Genomic DNA, 18,360 nt, shown 5'->3' with positions numbered 1-18,360 from the left:
AAAGCTGATGCAGGCCGCAAAGGAGGTGATGCATCGGAAAAGCAAGCAATGCATCTATTCTTTTCTTGTAGGTGAGGTGATGTGTCAATTCTTTCCTCGCAAGTGGGGCGATGAGTCAGTTCTTTACTGCTGTGCGGGGCCAATGAGAAAGTGACACTCAGGAATGATGTGTGGAAAATCCAGATGTGCTGTGTTGAGGGATCTATGCTGAAACAGGCCCTGCATTGATTCTTCTGCTGTGAGGCCAGGGCTGCATCCATTTTCAAGCCCGGGACAGGCGCTCCGTCGATTTTTCTGCTGTGGCGCGTCGATGTGTAAATCTTCTTCAGATCACCAGCTTCCACTTCCAAGGGCGCAGGGACTGGATTTGGCACCACTTGGCAAGTAAGGATTCTCGGCAGAAGAGCCCAGGCGCTGGTAGATGAAGTCCTTGATGTCCCTAAGACTTCTAACAGGAGACAAGCTCAGTTCAAGCCCCTGGAGAACCTTGGAAAGCAGGATGCAGAAGGCAAAGTCCTTTCACTCCCAGGACAGAAGCAGCAAGCAGCAGGCCAGCACAACAAGGCAACAGGCAGGGATTGGGTAGGGGGCTTTCAGCACAACCAGCAACCTCTGATAATGTCCATGAATAATACACAAATGTCAGGACCATGACAGTTCACACACAGAATCACAGTGTGCACAACATAGTGATGGGACGTATGTGGTGAATAGCTGCGAGAATAATCAGCACAGAGGCTATGATGTTCCCAGATGCAGTGGGAAGTCCAGAGACCAACCTGTGTACAAATGTTGTAATGACACCTGCCGGAACATGACACCTGAGACATTATCTCACTCAGCACACCAAGGTTGTCCTGTTGACTGTCTCATTACACGTCTTTAGTGACAGGGTGGGACCATCCACATGTTGGTTCACATGTCCACATCCACTTTACTCACATTGATCAACCAATGATACTCAGTAGATACAGGAATAGCTGCCACTGACTCATGATGAGTCCTGGACCGAACAGTGACAAATTACACCCCAAAAAATATACAGGATCATCATTGGACCACACACATGAACAAGACACCTATGTGCAATTGATCATTGGAAATAAGTGGACACGTGCTGTCTTGTATGCTGGTCCACCACAGCCACTTGATAGTTGGGGCTCATTTCTATGGCCTCAACTGTGGCATCATCATACATTTGAGATTCACCCTTGTCTGTCTGTGCAAACAACATGGTACCCACTTCCTCAATGCATGTGTATGACTCACTGTGGGATTCTCCAAGTAGTGCCTAGGAAGCTCTTACCAATACTCCAGGACATAGGATGTAAAAAATGTGGACCATTGACATGGACAAGCGTCTGCCATCCATCTGGTGCATGCTATGTCACATGTGGTGTCTACGTGACCCTAAAACTTGGAAGTACACTTTACAGGTGTTGTTACATGTATCACTAACACATGCCCTCGCTCATTTCCAATATGACTTGCATCTAAGGATTGGACACATGGACGTCACATTCATACAACCATATGTACAATTATGCTTCATGTGATACACACACACTTGGTCAACCAACACATTAGTTGCCAAAGCACACAATGTGAGCCAAAGGCATTTAGGTATTGTACATATGTGCGTCACATTGCTATCCTCTCCTTATGCCAAACATGCACAATTTGTGCAACACATATATGTAGGCCACATTTATGACCATCTATTGCGTCAGCCAACTGTAGAAATACTGTGAAGGGAGTAGTGGATCATGTTCCGCTGCAGTATGATGTCACACATGTGAACATACACCATCAACACCATACTGTCTTCAATTAGCCAATCTCTTATGTGTCCCAAATGTAACATAACCAAAAAACAAGTAAAAATGCCCCAAACCAGTAAATGCACTGTAATTTTGACGTCCCTAGCGTTGTGTGTCATTTTTTGTTTACCAAAACTGTATTTGCGTCATTTTGTTTGATGCACAGGAGTGAAATTTAGCCCGCATCCAGATATTTGTACATTCCATGTACCATTCTGTGGATGCGGGTTAATATTCACTTCTGTGCGTCAAAAAAATGACGCAAATACAGTTTTGGTAAACGAAAAATGACGCATAACGTGAAAAAGGCGGGACTTTTCATACAGGAAGTGATGTAATAGGATATCCTGTTTACCGATCATGTACAGTGGGTGTACTTTCACTTTCACTTTGCAGTCTATGATCCTTCTAGACTGTGTGGCTGTGTAGAGAGTGTTGTCCTGAGATTTTGTGCTGTTTTTGTCCTGTGTGCTATCTATATTGTCAATTTATGAAATAAATATTGTTGGTGTATACTGTACTACTGTGTTTTGTCTACATTTGTCCATTTATCTTGTGGTTTTCTTGTTTGTGGGAGTCTGTTGTGGGTAGTGTTAGTTTGGGGATAGTTGGGCTCTTTTAGTGTTTAGGTTTCCTTTTTTTTCCTGTCTTTGTACCCCTACTTTTCCCCTTTTCCCCTTTCTATTTCTTTTACCTCTATTCCATTTAACTTCTAAATATGTCTGGTAGGCCATGTCTTGGCAGGATGGGGGAAGAGGAGTTGGGGGGGTTCATCTGGCTTGTGACGCATTTCTTGCCGCTCATGATCCAGGCAGGGGGCAGGGTGATACAGAGGTATCCGACAGAGGCGTGCAGAATCCGGTGGGGAAAGGTGCTGCATCACCTGCAGCATGTGTATGCCAGCCAGAGTAGTGACCACCAGCTGAAGCACCGGTGGGCTGACCTCATCACCAGGGAGCAGGATCTCTTAGACCACCTGGGAATCATGATTGGTGGCACTGTTGGTGAGTATGAATTATGTTAATGTGCACGATTAAATGCTCTGTAGTGACATCAGGGGATTAGTACAATGTCTGCCAGCTAACTTGCTGACTGTGTGTAATGCTGGGGAAAAATAAGGGGATCATTGATGCACTATGGCAAGGATCACAATTGCTAGCTGTCAGGTAGCACGTGCTCAGGAAACTTACAGGTTACTTTTCCATGAAGGAAATTGGTGCGGCCTTTTTGTCAGAACAGCTAACAAAATATGAGCCAATCATGTCTATATAGGGTACTATTGACAGAGAAGTACAGATGTACCAACATTTAGGCCAACTATGTTGACGCAATTGCTAGACTGACTTTAGAATCACTACATGATGCAGAAAATGAGTGCTGCCTTTACGTCAATTGGTAATAGCAAAGTGGCTCAGACATATGTCTCATGTGAGTCTGGTGAGTGTGGAAGGAAAGCGTTCACGGAAGTACTATGAATGTGTGGGATTATTGTGTTCCTTGATCTTTTTGGATACATGTCAGTTCTTGATTTGAAAACATCGTGAAAAGGTGTAAGGTGCCCTCAGGTAACATCTTAAGATGTTTTTTGGAATTAGTTGAGCCACAATCCAAATATGGATGGCAGTCCAAGTGTATGCACATGGGTTCACATCTCCATGGTTGGTGCAAATCACCATAGCTGGGCCACATCAATTGAATTAACTGTAACAACAGGATGGCTTACAAAAGTCCCTGGCCCTCCCTCTGTACATTGGACCTATGTGCAATAAATGTGTCATGGCCACAAGGCATGTTTGACTGGTAATGCAGTCCTCAAGTAACAAGGCTTTGGATGTCTCTCTTGGGTGCACATCATGAGACGATTACACTCCATATTTTTTAGTGCTCACCAATTCTGGGGCATGTTTGCAACCACATGATAGTTAGGGCCAATGTATGTGTGCAGATATGTGTGTAACTGTCACAGTAGATCCATGCTATGTACAAGTGGGTCGTGATATATCAGATGCAGGACCATAATGTCTGAATGGCTGCCATTTCCTTATTCAGCCTACACATTGTAAATGTTTATGAAATTGTTGCACTGTGCACAGATTTTGAGCACATTTCTTCCTTACATACCTTACAGGTGGACCGGCACCCTACACTGTGGGAGAGGTGGCGACATTTGAGGACCACAACCACTCCAGTAAGTGTTGATATGTCTGTTATGTGTTGTGTTTGCTGGTTATGGACTCGTGTGAGTTGGACGCACAGCAAGGTGTGATGAGTTGGGCAAGCTTTTCTCTTGTTCCATGAGTGTACACAGACTGCCACTGCTCCATCTGTTGACCCTGCAGCCTTCAACCGAATGGAACATAAGATGGACAAAGTGCTGCGCAAGTTGAGCCACCTGAGCCAGGACGTGCAGCACATTAACCGGCGGGTTAAGTCCATTAAGAGAACCCTCCGGAGGGCCAACCTCTAGACACTTTTTTGATGGACAAGATTCCCTCCCTCCCCTCCCTCCTCTTTCCTTGTTCTTATAGTTAGTGGGCATAGGGGGCTTAGTGTTAGGTTAGTATAGGCTGTTAGTTTAGTTAGTGTTAGTGGGTGCGGGGTGGAGGGACCTGCTTGTTTCTATTTTTACTTATTACATGTGTGGGTGGGTGGGGGGCTATGTTGGGGTTCTTGTGTGTTAAAAAAAAAGAATACAAAAAAACAAAAAAATACAACAAAAAAATAAAACAAAAAATATATATTTGTATAGGATAGTATAGTATGTGTTTAGGTTAGTATGTGTTGTCCTCCATGTGTCCCGTCTCATAAGGGTGGTGGGGGGGTAGATGTTTAGAACGTTTCGTTACATGTGATAAGTGTAGCTTAGGTTAGTTAGGGACAGTTGTGGGTAATGAGTAGTCAGGGTAGATTAGGGTAGGTAAGATTTTTCCCTCAGTTTCCTCATCTGAGATTAGTATTTAATAAATATTTGGATAACCCTTAATTGTATGTGTTGAATGGTACTTGATCGTGGGTTTGGATTCAGTGTATTGATTTATTTGGTACTATAACATCTGTATCCTATGCTACAAACAAATCCCAACTGAGCTGTACGATTGGCAGCTAGCCCGGAGCTACCTTGCAAAGTGTTGACCCTTCGTTGCAACCACCAATCACAGTTAATATGGATCCCAATGTGTTTCTGTTGATAAGTGTGTTTTCAAAGTCACTAACAGTGCTTCCAGACTTGGTTTGGGGAAACAGTTTTAGGCCTGACTGCAGTGTGATGATCATGCACACCCTTATAAGATGAGTTCTCATTGGCAATCTTGTATTCTTGTCTTCATGACCCTCATACATCATTAGTGACACAGTTCGGCATGATTACCTATTTGTATGTTAACTCAGACCCCTTCCTTTGTGCAGTTTTTTTAGTGTTTACTTAGATTAGTGTGGCATGTTTATTGTGTTATTTTTGCATGTTTACAACATTTTGAGGCCACTATTTGATGACTTAGTTATCCCCTGAGGAAGCATTCTTCTGTCCAACACAGCATGGTGGTGTGTGGTTTCTCACTTCATCCGATTTGTCCCTCAGGATGGACAGAGTATGATGCAATCATGGGCACTGTGCATAATTCTCTGACTACATATTATCAGGACAGTTGTATTGACAAGCTATGTAATTTGACAGTAGGCACATTTCAGTTATCTATTTCACAGTTGATATGTCACATTACCCAGAGACAGATTTGTTGTGTAAGTGCTATTTATTGAAATGTGCTGTAGTGCTATCTGTACATTGTCCATGATTGTGAGTCCATTATAGTGACATCTTAAATTGGGATCCAACACAAGGGATTACGGAAATGCTTTTGACATGCTGGGGTTGATGTTTCAGACAGTGCAGAGGGACAGGATTTGGCAATGAGTAGGAGAGAGATAATCACTGGGCTGGGTGACAAGATATACAGTGGTTTGCAGAACAGTGCTCAAGTAAAGTTGTTGCAAGACTGGCAAGTTACAATGCGCAGGACCTTGGTAAATGTGGGCCACGTGGCAGGGACTAGTGCTTCCGGGTCATTTTCCTTGTGAATGTGATCTGTTCCATGTCTTCTTCTTCTGATGTGTGTGTTGCCTGCTTTGTCCTTGTTGTTGTTGGTTGTGAAGGGGCAACATACACCTCAGTGTTAGAAGACGTGGAGTCAGACATCCTGGTCGCTGCTCCCTGTGAAGGTCTTAAGGGCAGTACTGCAGCAAGGAGGGCCTGCTGGTTCTTGAGAATAGCAGCCACATCACAATGGTAGGCAGCCTGGTCGGCCCTGAGGGAGTCATGATTGCATTCGTGCATGCAGTGGAAGGTTTGGGGTGCGAGGTGTTGTGGCAACTCCCTTACTGCAGTGGTGAATTCCTTGACAGTTCCTTGTAGTCCTTGCAGTATGGATGTTAGGGCTTGCATAGCTGCTGCCTGATCTGCAGATGACATCATGCACAAACGCATCCCCTCAAGGCTGGCTGTCATAGTTTGCATCCCCACCCGCACCTCCTTGGCCAGCTCCCGCTGTACTCCAACTACAGTTCTCTCAAAGCTGGTGCCAGTGTCGTCAGAGTCCTCAGCTGTATTGGAGCTGGCAGGTCTTACAATTGGGGTGGTGAGTGGATCCTCTGCGATGGCTGCTTGTTCTGTGCTCCTCCTTGTGACTGAAGGTGGGGTCTGGAGGGTGTCAAGGACCTTTTGAATAGTCTCCTGGGGAATGTTTATCGGCTCGTCATCCATGTCATCAGGGAAATCTGGGACAGGCATATCGGCAGGAGATCCATCTTCCTCTGCAATGAAACAGGGTACAATTAGTGTGTCTGTGTTGTGGCAATTTTGATGTGACGTGCCTGCCTGTTGATGAATTCACTTTGTGATCTTGTTTTGTGTTAATTTCTCCAGTCCTTCAGATGGGCATTCTTCCAGGCCTATGGCCCACCTGTGTGTCACATGTATGTTATTGAGTTATCAGACTTGTCAGCCTCATTGCCTCTAGGTGTTGGTTTATGCCAAATAGAGAATTGCCACCTTCTTGTCCTACTCAACCCTCCATGTACATCCATTCTCATGGTGAGACCTTTCACTGGCTGTGGGTGTTCTGATGGCCCTGGCAGCACACTTAACAATCTGGAACTGCCCCAATCTCTGATCTTTCATATCCACTTAAATGTAATTGACAATGTGGCATATCCTATGCATGGCAATGTTATGATTCGATATGGATGTTGACATTGTTAATGGGTCCTGCTGATGTTGGGGAATGTGTGTTACATTGGATTGCCCTGATAATCGTATCAGTGTCCTATTTCCTCCTCTGACTGTGCAGGTGTTTTTCAGTGACCAGTTACATGTGTCCCCTCCTCAATGCTGTTGTCTGAGCAGTATGACATTTGGGATGTTGCATTGTTACCCAGGGACAGGATGGACCCTGACATATGCATCATGGGTGTGTCCTTAGTGCTGTGTAGCTCCTATTGTTGTTTACATTGGCTGATGTTTGCGACAACTATGAGCATTGACATTTGAGAGTACTGGGGCCTTTGTCTTGTTTCTGGGGATTGTTGCAGTTGTCATCCTCACCCCCTAATTTAGGTGTGTATGATCCATGGGGAGGTTACTGCCATTGGCTACTTGAGCTGCACACAGAGCAGAGGTGGTAGTGGCAACTGTTGTCGCAGTTACATTCCAGTTGTCGGTATGGCTAGAGGTTGTTAATAGGGCCCTAGTTAATGTAGGGGGTATGTTGGCTGACGTGTGTCGGGATGTCAGTTTGACGTAGTGGCCTTCCCTCCTTGCGTGGCTTTCCCTTTGCTCCATCGTTGGCATGACAGCATGCCCCCATGGGACTGTTGTTGGTGTTGTGTAATGGTGTGCCCCAGGTCTTCTCATAACGGGCTATGCCCCCCTGCCGTGCCCCTTTACCCATGCCACTCCATGTATTAGATGACTTCCATGCATTTAGTGGTCGGTATCCCCCCCCCCGGTTGTAGATGACATTAGTGAATTTTAATTCCCCATGCGACTTACCCTGCATGTGCGTTGTCTCCTGGTAGTCTGCGCTGTCCTGTCCTTGAATCCGTGTGACGATCTCCTCAGGGATGACGGCTGCGACCATCTCCTCCATGTGGTCCAGGGCCTCCTGGTGTGCTGGACTCCCCCCTCCAGTCTGCAGTGCTGCCTTCCTGTTCCTGGCCATCTTTTACTTGGTCCTGCGCTTGCAGTCATGCCAGCGTTTCTTGCACTCGATGACAGTTCTGCGTACTTCAGCCACACTGTTAATCTTGTCGACAATTTGTTGCCAAATGGCCTCTCTCCTACTGATTGGCAACTTTGATGTGACAAACAGTTGGTGCTGGTGTTCCATCACCTCTTTAACCAGAATTTCCTGCTCCTCTGCACTAAAGCATCACTTTCTTTTCTTCTTAAAAGTGTCCTGGTTCTTGTGTGGGTCCTCCTGGCTGGTTCCTGGTCTGCTGTCATCTTCCTGGGGTCTGTAGTGGCATCTGGGATCCATTTTGGCTCTCCTCTGGTGAAATGGCAGTCTTCGCTGTTTTTTTCGACGCCATTGCGTCAAAATAAAACGGCGCATATCCGGTTTGCGGTGTCGTAAATCGACCCACAGTCATTTCTGCCGTGCTAACGTCATTTTCCTTTATGACTTGACGCCGCGGTGTGCGTCAAAGATAATGACTTCCACCTGTTGGGATAAATATAAATATAAATATGACGCCCGCACAGCGCACCAAAAATGGCGTTGGCCGGTGGTAATAATTTTGACGAAAAACTGCGCAGGTGCAGTTTTGCGTCAAAAAGTATAAATATGGACCTGGGTGTCAGCCATTTCACTACTCCTCTGTGGTTGGCATTTCAAGTGGGAATCTTATATGGAGTAACTGCAAAGACCTCCTACACTGCTCCACATTGCTGGTTTCATGTTTGAGTGGGTAAACTAGTGTCTGTCAGCTGGGAAGGGGTAGATGAGGTCACGAAAAGTGGAGGTGCCGAACAGCTCAGCAGGACGTTAAGAATGTGACAACAGGAAAACAAGAAGTGGGGCGGCTGCCACTGAACTTGCCATTCACACTTTTGCTGCACCTACTGTATGATGCACTCTACTAAAGGTCGCTTTTATGCCACATGGAGTATATTTAAGGCCTTAGGGCATGGCAGAAGTTAACATATTGATCGAGGTACCCATGTGTGAGCGTGCTTGTAGCAGTGTTTGAGATGCAATTGACTGTAGGGTGTGCAAACACCACAGAAGCCCATCAGGGTGACAGCACTCATATAATGCTCTTTGCAGAACCTGTCTCATGGCACTGGATCATGGCACTTAACACAAGTGGTTTTCACATGTTCACCGAAGTGTGTTGTTTATGTTTATTTGCACGCACACTGACAGAGAACAAGCTGCGGTTTACACATGAGTATGTTTGCCTATTCTTAACCATTGACTTCAATTAGTAGTTTGTGATTTTACAAATATGAGTCCTTCTAAATGTATTGCTTGTAAATTTAGGGGGTCATTCTGACTCCCGCCGGCCGTGGTAACCGCAGGGCTGGCAGGAGCCGCCAAAAGACCGCACCGCGGTCAAATGACCCCGGCGGCCATTCTGGCTTTCCCGCTGGGCTGGCGGGCGACCGCCAGAAGGCCGCCCGCCAGCCCAGCGGGAAAGCGCCTTCAATGAGGAAGCCGGCTCCGAATGGAGCCGGCGGAGTTGAAGGCGTGCGACGGGTGCAGTGGCACCCGTCGCGATTTTCAGTGTCTGCTATGCAGACACTGAAAATCTTAGTGGGGCCCTGTTAGGGGGCCCCTGCAGTGCCCATGCCATTGGCATGGGCACTGAAGGGGCCCCCAGGGGCCCCACGACACCCGTTACCGCAAGCCAGGTTCTGGCGGTCAAAACCGCCAGAACCAGGCTGGCGGTAAGGGGGTCGGAATCCCCATGGCGGTGCTGCCTGCAGCGCCGCCATGGAGGATTCCCCAGGGCAGCGGGAAACCGGCGGGACACCGCCGGTTTTCTGTTTCTGACCGCGGCTGTACCGCCGCGGTCAGAATGCCCATGGATGCACCGCCAGCCTGTTGGCGGTGCATCCTCCGACCCCGGCCCTGGCGGCCCTTGACCGCCAGGGTCGGAATCAGGCCCTTAGTGTTTTAGGTGACATGTATTTCTATCACAATCAACCTAGTTTTGCTTTCCCAGTGTGTGTTCACCTTTTTATTCAATAGCAAGTTAGTATTTTGGTTTGGGGGTGTTGTGCAGTTTGCATTCAATTATTCAATTGCAAACAATGTTTATGCTATTGATCTCATTTGTGTCTCAAGCGACTCCTCTTCAAAGAATCCAGTTTCAGTGTCCATCCTCTTCTGTCACCAAACCACTCTCGCCGTGTAGAACTTACCCTACAGCCCCTTACCTGTGCTTTCTAGAGCAGTTGTCAATGGTCACGCCCCATGTAAAGATCAATGCTTTTGGAAAAAAGCTCAATATATGTTCCCACCCAGATAATGACATCAGTTGATTACTGAATGTGAGCAGCTACTGTAGGAACCAGGTTTGAGGATCCGTATTAGTTCTTCCCATGCCTACAAAAAAATCCAATTTAAATGCATGTCGAGCCTTAACAAATAAAACATTGGCAAAACAGAAACAAAATGCAGAATGCCGTACAAGAAACCGGGACATGCAAAGCAGCCAATTAAAGGCAACGGACCAGCTTTAAGCCCACAGAGTAGATAACAACATGTCTTGAAGAGACAGCACAAGGCCTGCCTAGGCAAGACCTAAAAAGCACTCTTTTTGGACCAAGATCCAGCTTTCTGCCAAATTTGGTCCAAATCTGTTCAGCAGTTTTGGCTGTAACGGTGTCTAAAGTTCCTATGGAAAAATGAACAGGGAAAATGTGTTTTGGGACCCTCATGCCAACCCCCCACAACCACCCAACCCCATTCTGAGCACGGGCTTTGGCCATATGTGGTGGCATTTGGTGTATGAATGTGTGCTTCGGATCTGCAGATTCCTTGTGAAGTTACATGGAGGGTCATGCTGAGCAACGTGTGGATCCGCGGATCGGCCCAAAAATATATTTGGGTAGTTTTTGCCAATGAGACTCCTCCATGTTTCCTATGGGGTCAGGATACCTCTAACCCGACCCTTTATGTGATTTTTCACCCCACCACCCCAAGCAGGCCGACGAGAAACGAAATGGCAGCCACAACTTTGCTCTCAGGCTGTGGCCAACCAATCAGGCCCTTGCTTTTCACCCTGATCCGCAGATATCCAGCAGGTGGATCTGCAGTGGATCCACTTCCATAGATATCAATATTTCTTCCTTTAAAAACTCAAAAACTACTGAACAGATTTACCCCAAAACACAAAAAGCACTAGCTGTGGGCAAAGATCTAGCTTTCTGACAAATTTGGTGCAATTCCATTCAGCGGTTCGGGCTGTAGCACAGTCTAAAAACTATAAAATCTTCATTGACATTGTATGGGGAAAAAGCATTTTGAGACACCCACTTTTTCTTGTCCTCTGCTTGATGAATCACCCCAAAACTTTCCGGACAGCAGTTGAAATAACATGCGTTTTTCTGACTTGGTGTAAATCTGTTCAGTAGTTTTTGAGAAATAAAGGTTTCAAAATATTTGCATATCTAGATGGTTGACTCCAGGAGAGTCTCACGGGAGCACCAATTTAAAACTGGAGCATCTGAATGGCCCAGGGAGCTTTTTCCCCCCGCTTGGGCAATCTCCCTTCCACAGGAGTCAGACCCCAGCAGGAGCAAGCACCCTAATTGGTTGCCATCAACATGAGTAAAATATTGCTGGCAGCCAATGAAAGACTCGATGACTTAGTCCAATGTCTTGAATTAAAATGAAAGTGATGTAAGGGCACAGCATAGTGATACCCTGCCCCCGAGGCCCTATGGTTGGGACCCTGAAGGACAGTCCCAGGGCTAAAATATTTTTAAAAATAATCAAACTTTGAAGCGATCCAGTGAGTCAAATGGGATCTCTGGGAAAACAAATGTCTGCTGACATTTTTTAATGTACATATAGGGAGGGGGCATCAGTAGGCCCCCTCATAGCTCATTTTCGGGCACTGGGGACCCCATCACTAGGGGTCAGGTATATTTAACGGTAGAGGCACCCCCGAGCATGTGAGACACCACCCGAGCCCATTAAAAAAAAAAACAGTGAGGGAGTCATTCGGCCCTCTTTCTGAACCTACTTAGGTCCTGGGAACCCCCTTCCATCGAGGCTAACATTTATAAAAAAAGGGGGGCCACGTGGCCTCCCTCCCAAAGCCCTAAAAAGGCCCTCAGGTCAGTTCAGTGACTGTGTTCCGGGGAGCCCACCCTCTGGACACAGTAGTTTTCCTGCCTACACTAGCAAAAACAGAGCACATATTGCTCCCACCCCAATGGAGCGTGCAAAAAAACAGCTGCTCCCTTGGAGCAGAAGCGTGTCGGCTCCCGCACCATTCAGGAAGTTGGTTCAGGCCGTGGGGCCCTGGGGCTCCCAGTGGGGTCCCCAACATTGTGCTTGGTGAGTGCCTTGGGTGGGCACCCACCCATAAATAAAGGAGGCCCTGGGTGATGGGATCCCTGGGGCCAAAAAAGTCTCGGGGAGGGGAGCCACGTGTACCCTCTCCCCTTTAAAAAAAAAAAGCAAATGGCCTGAGGAATGGGTGGGGTTCCCAGGGCGTGTGAAAGCGCGGGGAGGTAGGGGTGCGCAGGCCTCCTAACCTTCAAATAAACAAACGCCCCAGGGAATGGGGGCCTAATAAGGCTTGGGGAGTGGGAAAATGTGGCCCTCTCTCCTTTATAATGTCATGCAGTCCCAGGGTATTATTATTTTTTAATGGACAATGGCACTAGGGTATGGGATCCCCAGTGTTAAACAAGGTTTGGTGGTGGTGGTGGTGGTGAGGTGGGAATCATGCGACCTCTCCTTTTTCTTGTTGAATTTGCCCCAGGAATGAGGTCCCTGGAGCCTCTTAGGACTCAGGCGGGGGTGCACGCCCCCTCCACTTAGAGTTTGGCCCTGGGGGATGGGGCTTTGGGCCCCAAAGATGCTATGGGAAGGGTCTGCACACGCCTTCACCTATTTCATAGTATTTGGCCCATGGGATGAGGTCCCTGGGGTCTTTGATGGTTTGGGGTGGGGGCCGCATTGCCTACTCCCATTTCCTTGGAGCTGGTCCTGGGGGATGGAGTCCTGGGGCCAATTAAGGCTTGGGGGCTGAACACTCCCCCCCTTAATACATAGATTTTGGCCTCAGGAGATGTGTCCTTGGGGCCTGAAGACAAAGCGTACACATGCACGCCATAGGCTATGCGCAGCGTGGGGTTGGAAGTCTGCTGGGGTTTGGCCACAGGGCCTGGATGCAGGATTGGTTTTAGAAATGGTTATAAAATATTTCTTTCCTAACTTTACACAGAATTTCACAGAAATGTATTAAACAAAAACAAAGTAACATTATAGTTAGGTTGATAAAAACATCTGTTTTTGTTTAAAATAAAAACCTTAGAAATTCACTGAAAACAACAGAGGTTAAAGCGACGTTATAGTTAGGTGAATATGTCAGTGACAAGAATAATGTTTTGAACTATAAAAATAAAAAACTGAAATTGACCAGTTATAGTTAGCAAAGCTAACAATAGCTTGCACCCCCACCATGTAATGCTTGTAACTGCATATATTACATCAGAGATGTCATCAATGATGTCATTTGAGATGTCACCGGGGATGTCATAAATGTCATAGAACATGTCATGAGTGATGTAATATGTGAGGTCATTAGCAGTGCATGGAGGGCTCTCAAGTTATAGTTAGCTCTCCTAACTATCACTGGTGAATTTCTGAGGCTATTTGAGTTCAAAACGTTAATGTTGTCACTGACATATTCACCTAACTATAACATTACTTCAACTTCAATCTTTGTTTTTTTCAGTGAAAAAAAGAAAAGAAAAAAATAATAATATATATATATATATGTATATGTATATATATATATATATATATATATAGTTATACTTATCTCAAGAAACTATACCTCGAACCCTCGCCTTGCAAGGTTTCTCATCAATAGTTTTATTACAAAGGTTGCAGTGATATTATCAATGATGTTATAGAACAAGTCATGACTGATGTAATATAAGTGGTAATCAGCAGTGCATGGCGAGGGCACAAGTTAAAGTTACCCTAGGGCACAAGTTAAAGTTTCTTGGGATAAGTATAACTCTAACGGTTGAATTTCTATGGTTTTGTGTGTGTAACATATGGACCTAACTATAACTTCCCTGTAACCCTTTGTTTTTTTCCAGGGAAATTCTATGTTTTTTTTTTTTAAACATTCAGTAAAATTTAATTAGTTTACCTTAGTCCAACCCCGCTGTGCATGGTCTTCAGCTATGTGAGGCGGGGTTGGCAGCAGGTCCTGATCCCATCCCCAGGGCCACCCAATAACTAAATGGGGAGGAGGGGCAAGCAGCCCGCTTTGCTGAGCAGCTTTTGGCCCTGGGGACCCCATTCCCTGGGGTCCTTATTAGTTGAAGGGGAGGAGGCCACGTGGCTCACCTCACAGGGCCAATTTTGGCACTGGGGACCCAATCCCCGGGGGTCCAGGCAATTTTTGAAAAGTGGAAGGAAGCTACTCTGCACCCATCCCGGGCCAATTTCAGGACCCAGCCAGGTACCCAGTGTGCATTGCTTTGGACTGCTGGGGGGACCTCAAAGCCCCAGTGGTCCCTGCTGGCTCCCCACCTCCAGCGGGAACTGACATTGCTCCCGCATTCTGGGAGCACTGAGAGATGCTGCTCTCTGCGTGTGAGAGCAATTGTTTCATCGGACAGGAAAACTGATGAAAAGGCCACTCCCAGCGAGAGGGAGCAGCTTTCCTTCACCTGCCGGCTGACAGCGGAATTACTGTTTGGTCTCCCTTGGTGGGAGCTGCCAAAGCTCCCACTGTGGAACAGCAAACAATTATGTCCAGAGGCACCTTGGAACGTAGGGAGTCAGCCCTGGGGGGTTTTGGTCCCCAGGGACAATAATAGCTCCAGGAGGAGGACCATGTGCCCCCCCCTCCCTTCTATTTGTACCCCAGGGAGCAGTGCATTGTCGGGGCGTAAGTTATAGTTAGCTCATGTAACTGTAACTGCAGAATTTCACTGGTTTTGTACGAGTGAAAAATGAGCCTAACTATAATGTCCCAGTAACCTCTAGGTTTTTTTCAGTGATATATATATATATATATATTTATATATATAGAGAGAGAGAGATATTTCTTTTTTTCACTGAAAAAAACAAAGATTGAACCTTGTAACCTTGTAACCTTTGTTTTTGTTCAGTGAATTTCTAAGGTTTTTTTAATGTCTCCTAACTATAGCGTCCTTATAACATTTGTTTTTTTAAGTGAATTTCTAAGGTTTTTTAGATTTCATTTCCTGTCTGTAAACACTAACCTTTGACAGTGTGTGAGTGGGTGCATAAGTGTCTCAGTAGGTCTGTGAATGGGTCTGTCAGTGGATGTGTGAGTGTCTGAGTAGGTCTGAGTTGGTGGGTGAATCTCTGAGCAGGACTGTGAGGAGGGTGCGTAAGTGTCTAAGTAGGTCTCTGAGTGGGTGCGTGAGCCTGAGTGGGTCTGTGAGTGGATGCATAAATGTGTGAGTGGGTGAGTGAGTGCTTGAGTGACTGAGTGGGTCTATGAGTGAGTACATGAATCTCTGAGTGGGTGTGTGAGTAAGTGCATGAGTGTCCGACTGAGTGTATTTCTGAGTGGGTGTGGCTGTGTCAGTAGCTTTGTGAGTGACCCGGCCACAAAGGAACCTTACCTGCCCTTTCATCGAGTCGAAAGTTTTGCACAAAATATCTACCCAAGTGGAGTTCTTTCTGCCTCCTTGGGTAAATATCCAGTACGTATTCCACACTACGGCTGAGTAATGAAGCAAGAGGAAATGTCACCAGTGACCTTGTGTGCCTTTTGGCAATATTATTGTTCCTGGTGAATTATCCAGAAATATGTGATAACATAAATCCTCCTACAGAGAAGACAACAAGACTACAAAGACGTAAATCTCCATCAAACAAGGGTCTTTCCTCTTCACTATTTGAAGTAGGTGCTTCTTTGTTTGGTGGAGATGTCCTCATATTCCTCAGGATCAAGAACTTCTCACCAAAATTGGCAGGTAAAGCACTGAGGAGGCCGCCTGTTGAGATCTCCATCCTGGCAAAAGGCAGGAAGATCTTTACATACTACTAAGTTGGGCAGTGCCAAACAGGAAAGAATCCAAGTGATATTCCCATTTGTATAGTCCTAGCAATTTAAAGGAGGAACCATGTTCTCTGCTCTCACCAGGACAGGAGAACAATGAACCCACTGGTCACCGTCACATACAGATTGCTCTCCAATGGATCAACGATGCAGTCCCTTCCACAGAGGATTTCAGATCATTTTTTAATATGGAATCACTGAAAAAACACACTTGCTTTGCATTCACCAAGCCCAGCAGTCAGGATCATTTGTCCTTTACAGAAGTGGACCTTAGACGGGGAGCCCTGCAATGTTTACATTTGTAAGTGCTTCATGTTGAGAATTAATTTCTGAAAAATTATCATCAAGGCTCGAAAGGGCGCGGGAACTCCATCTGACAACTTAATTGGGAGGGGGCCCTCTCCCTGTTCCGGTATTGGCCCTGGGGATCCCATTCCCCGGGACCAACCTTCATTAAACAGGAGAGGGGGCTGAGAAGAGGAGGTGGTGGTCCCTGGGGTGCAGGGGGTCCACGTGGCCCCCTGCTCCATATTTCACTTAGTCCCGGGGAGGGGGTCCCTGGGTCTCGGGGTGGTTTGCATGGCCACCCCTCAGCATTTTACTTGTAGCCCAGGGAGGAGGGGGTCCCTGCAGCTCCCCCATATCATTTTAAATTTGTAGCTCCACGGAGATGGTGGTCTGCATGCCTCCCCCCGCTTACTATTAAAACTATCCCCGGAGAGTTGGTGGTCCCCGGTGCATTTTTAAACCCTTGGAATCCATGTGCACCCCCTCCAATTTTTTATTGAACCCTGCATGCACCAAGAACCTGGCCCACCATGGGGGCTACAATTAAAACAAGAGCAAGACCCTGCATTTGTTTTTTAAAATTATTTTTTAGCTTTGAATTCGCTAATTTTATGAATTTGCTGCAATTTTTATTAATGCTTTTTTGCAATGCCAGGATCTTTCAGGGACCCCAAGAACAAGGCTTAGGGTTGAGGGTATCCCTACATTGCACCCTTTTTTCTGTTTTTTTGTGGGAATCAGCTGAAGCCGAGTCCCAAGTTGGCTGCTCACACTTCTTAGTTGAATTGTCGGCAGACAATCAAAGCTTGGAATTTCTCTGCGCAGCTTGTTATTCTTTGTGAAATAGTTGCAGAGGAACCGCGGCCCTAGATATACAAATTTGGATTTCTTTAAATTTCTCAAAAACTACTGAACAGATTTACACCAAATAACAAAAAGTACAATTTGTGGAACAAAATCTACCTTTCTGCCAAATTTGTTGTAATTTCATCCAGCGGTTCAAGCTGTAGTGGTGTTCAAAAAACCTATGGGAATTAACATGGAAAATACACTTTTTTTGACCCCCCCTCCCTTTTTCTCGGTCCCCCACTTGATGGATCACCTCAAAACTTTACATGCGCAATAAGAATTACCTGCACACTTCTTTTTTTTTTTTATAAAGAATTTTTTATTGATTTTGCATGAAAACAATAATAAGTACAAATCAACATGATGCCAACGGGCATTTAAACAATAGTGGTCGAATCCTAGGTCCCCCCCACACCTTGTTGATACATATAATATACAATCTTTAAACCTAAAAGCCTGCCATGCCCTCCCACTTCCCCCATATCTTGTTATGTTTAGTTAAGCAACCTCTGGCCTCATATATAAGTTTCTCACGCTGCGCACACCAATCCACCCCCCGTCTCCACTTAGTCAGTGTCGGTGCATTCTTTGCCTTCCATTCTGTCATTATATCCCTCTTGGCCACCAGGCATGCCACCCCTAAAAAGGTCCGGTCTGATCTTCGCAGCCCAATGTCACCCATGACCCCAGGAGGAGGGGCACTGGCAACCTCTCCACCTCCTCTTGTAAGACCCCAGAAATCTCCTGCACAACCGCACCCCAGTAGGCCGCTATTATCGGGCATGCCCATACCATGTGGAAGAAGTCAGCTGTGGGGCCCCCACAACGTGTGCATTCCGCCGAGGAGCGGAGCCCTGCTCTGTGTAGTTTGTCGGGCGTGAGATATGCGGCATGCAGAAAGTAGGTTTGTATTAATCGGAGGCGAGTGGCCATTGTAAGAGAGCGCGTGGCCATCAGTGCTTCTGTCCAATCCATGTCCTCCATGGGACCCACCCAATCCTCCCACCTCCTGCGAGGTCCTCCCAGGGGGCCCGCCGCGACGGTAGTTAGGGTGCGATATATCTGGGAAATCCCTCCTCTGCCCAGGTTTCCCATCAGAGCCTTGGCTTCC

The sequence above is a fragment of the Pleurodeles waltl genome, chromosome 4_2 (assembly GCF_031143425.1).
Source record: "Pleurodeles waltl isolate 20211129_DDA chromosome 4_2, aPleWal1.hap1.20221129, whole genome shotgun sequence".
In the NCBI taxonomy this organism is placed as follows: domain Eukaryota; kingdom Metazoa; phylum Chordata; class Amphibia; order Caudata; family Salamandridae; genus Pleurodeles; species Pleurodeles waltl.
The sequence above is the reverse complement of the archived record's forward strand: the minus strand, read 5'-3'. Positions refer to the sequence as shown.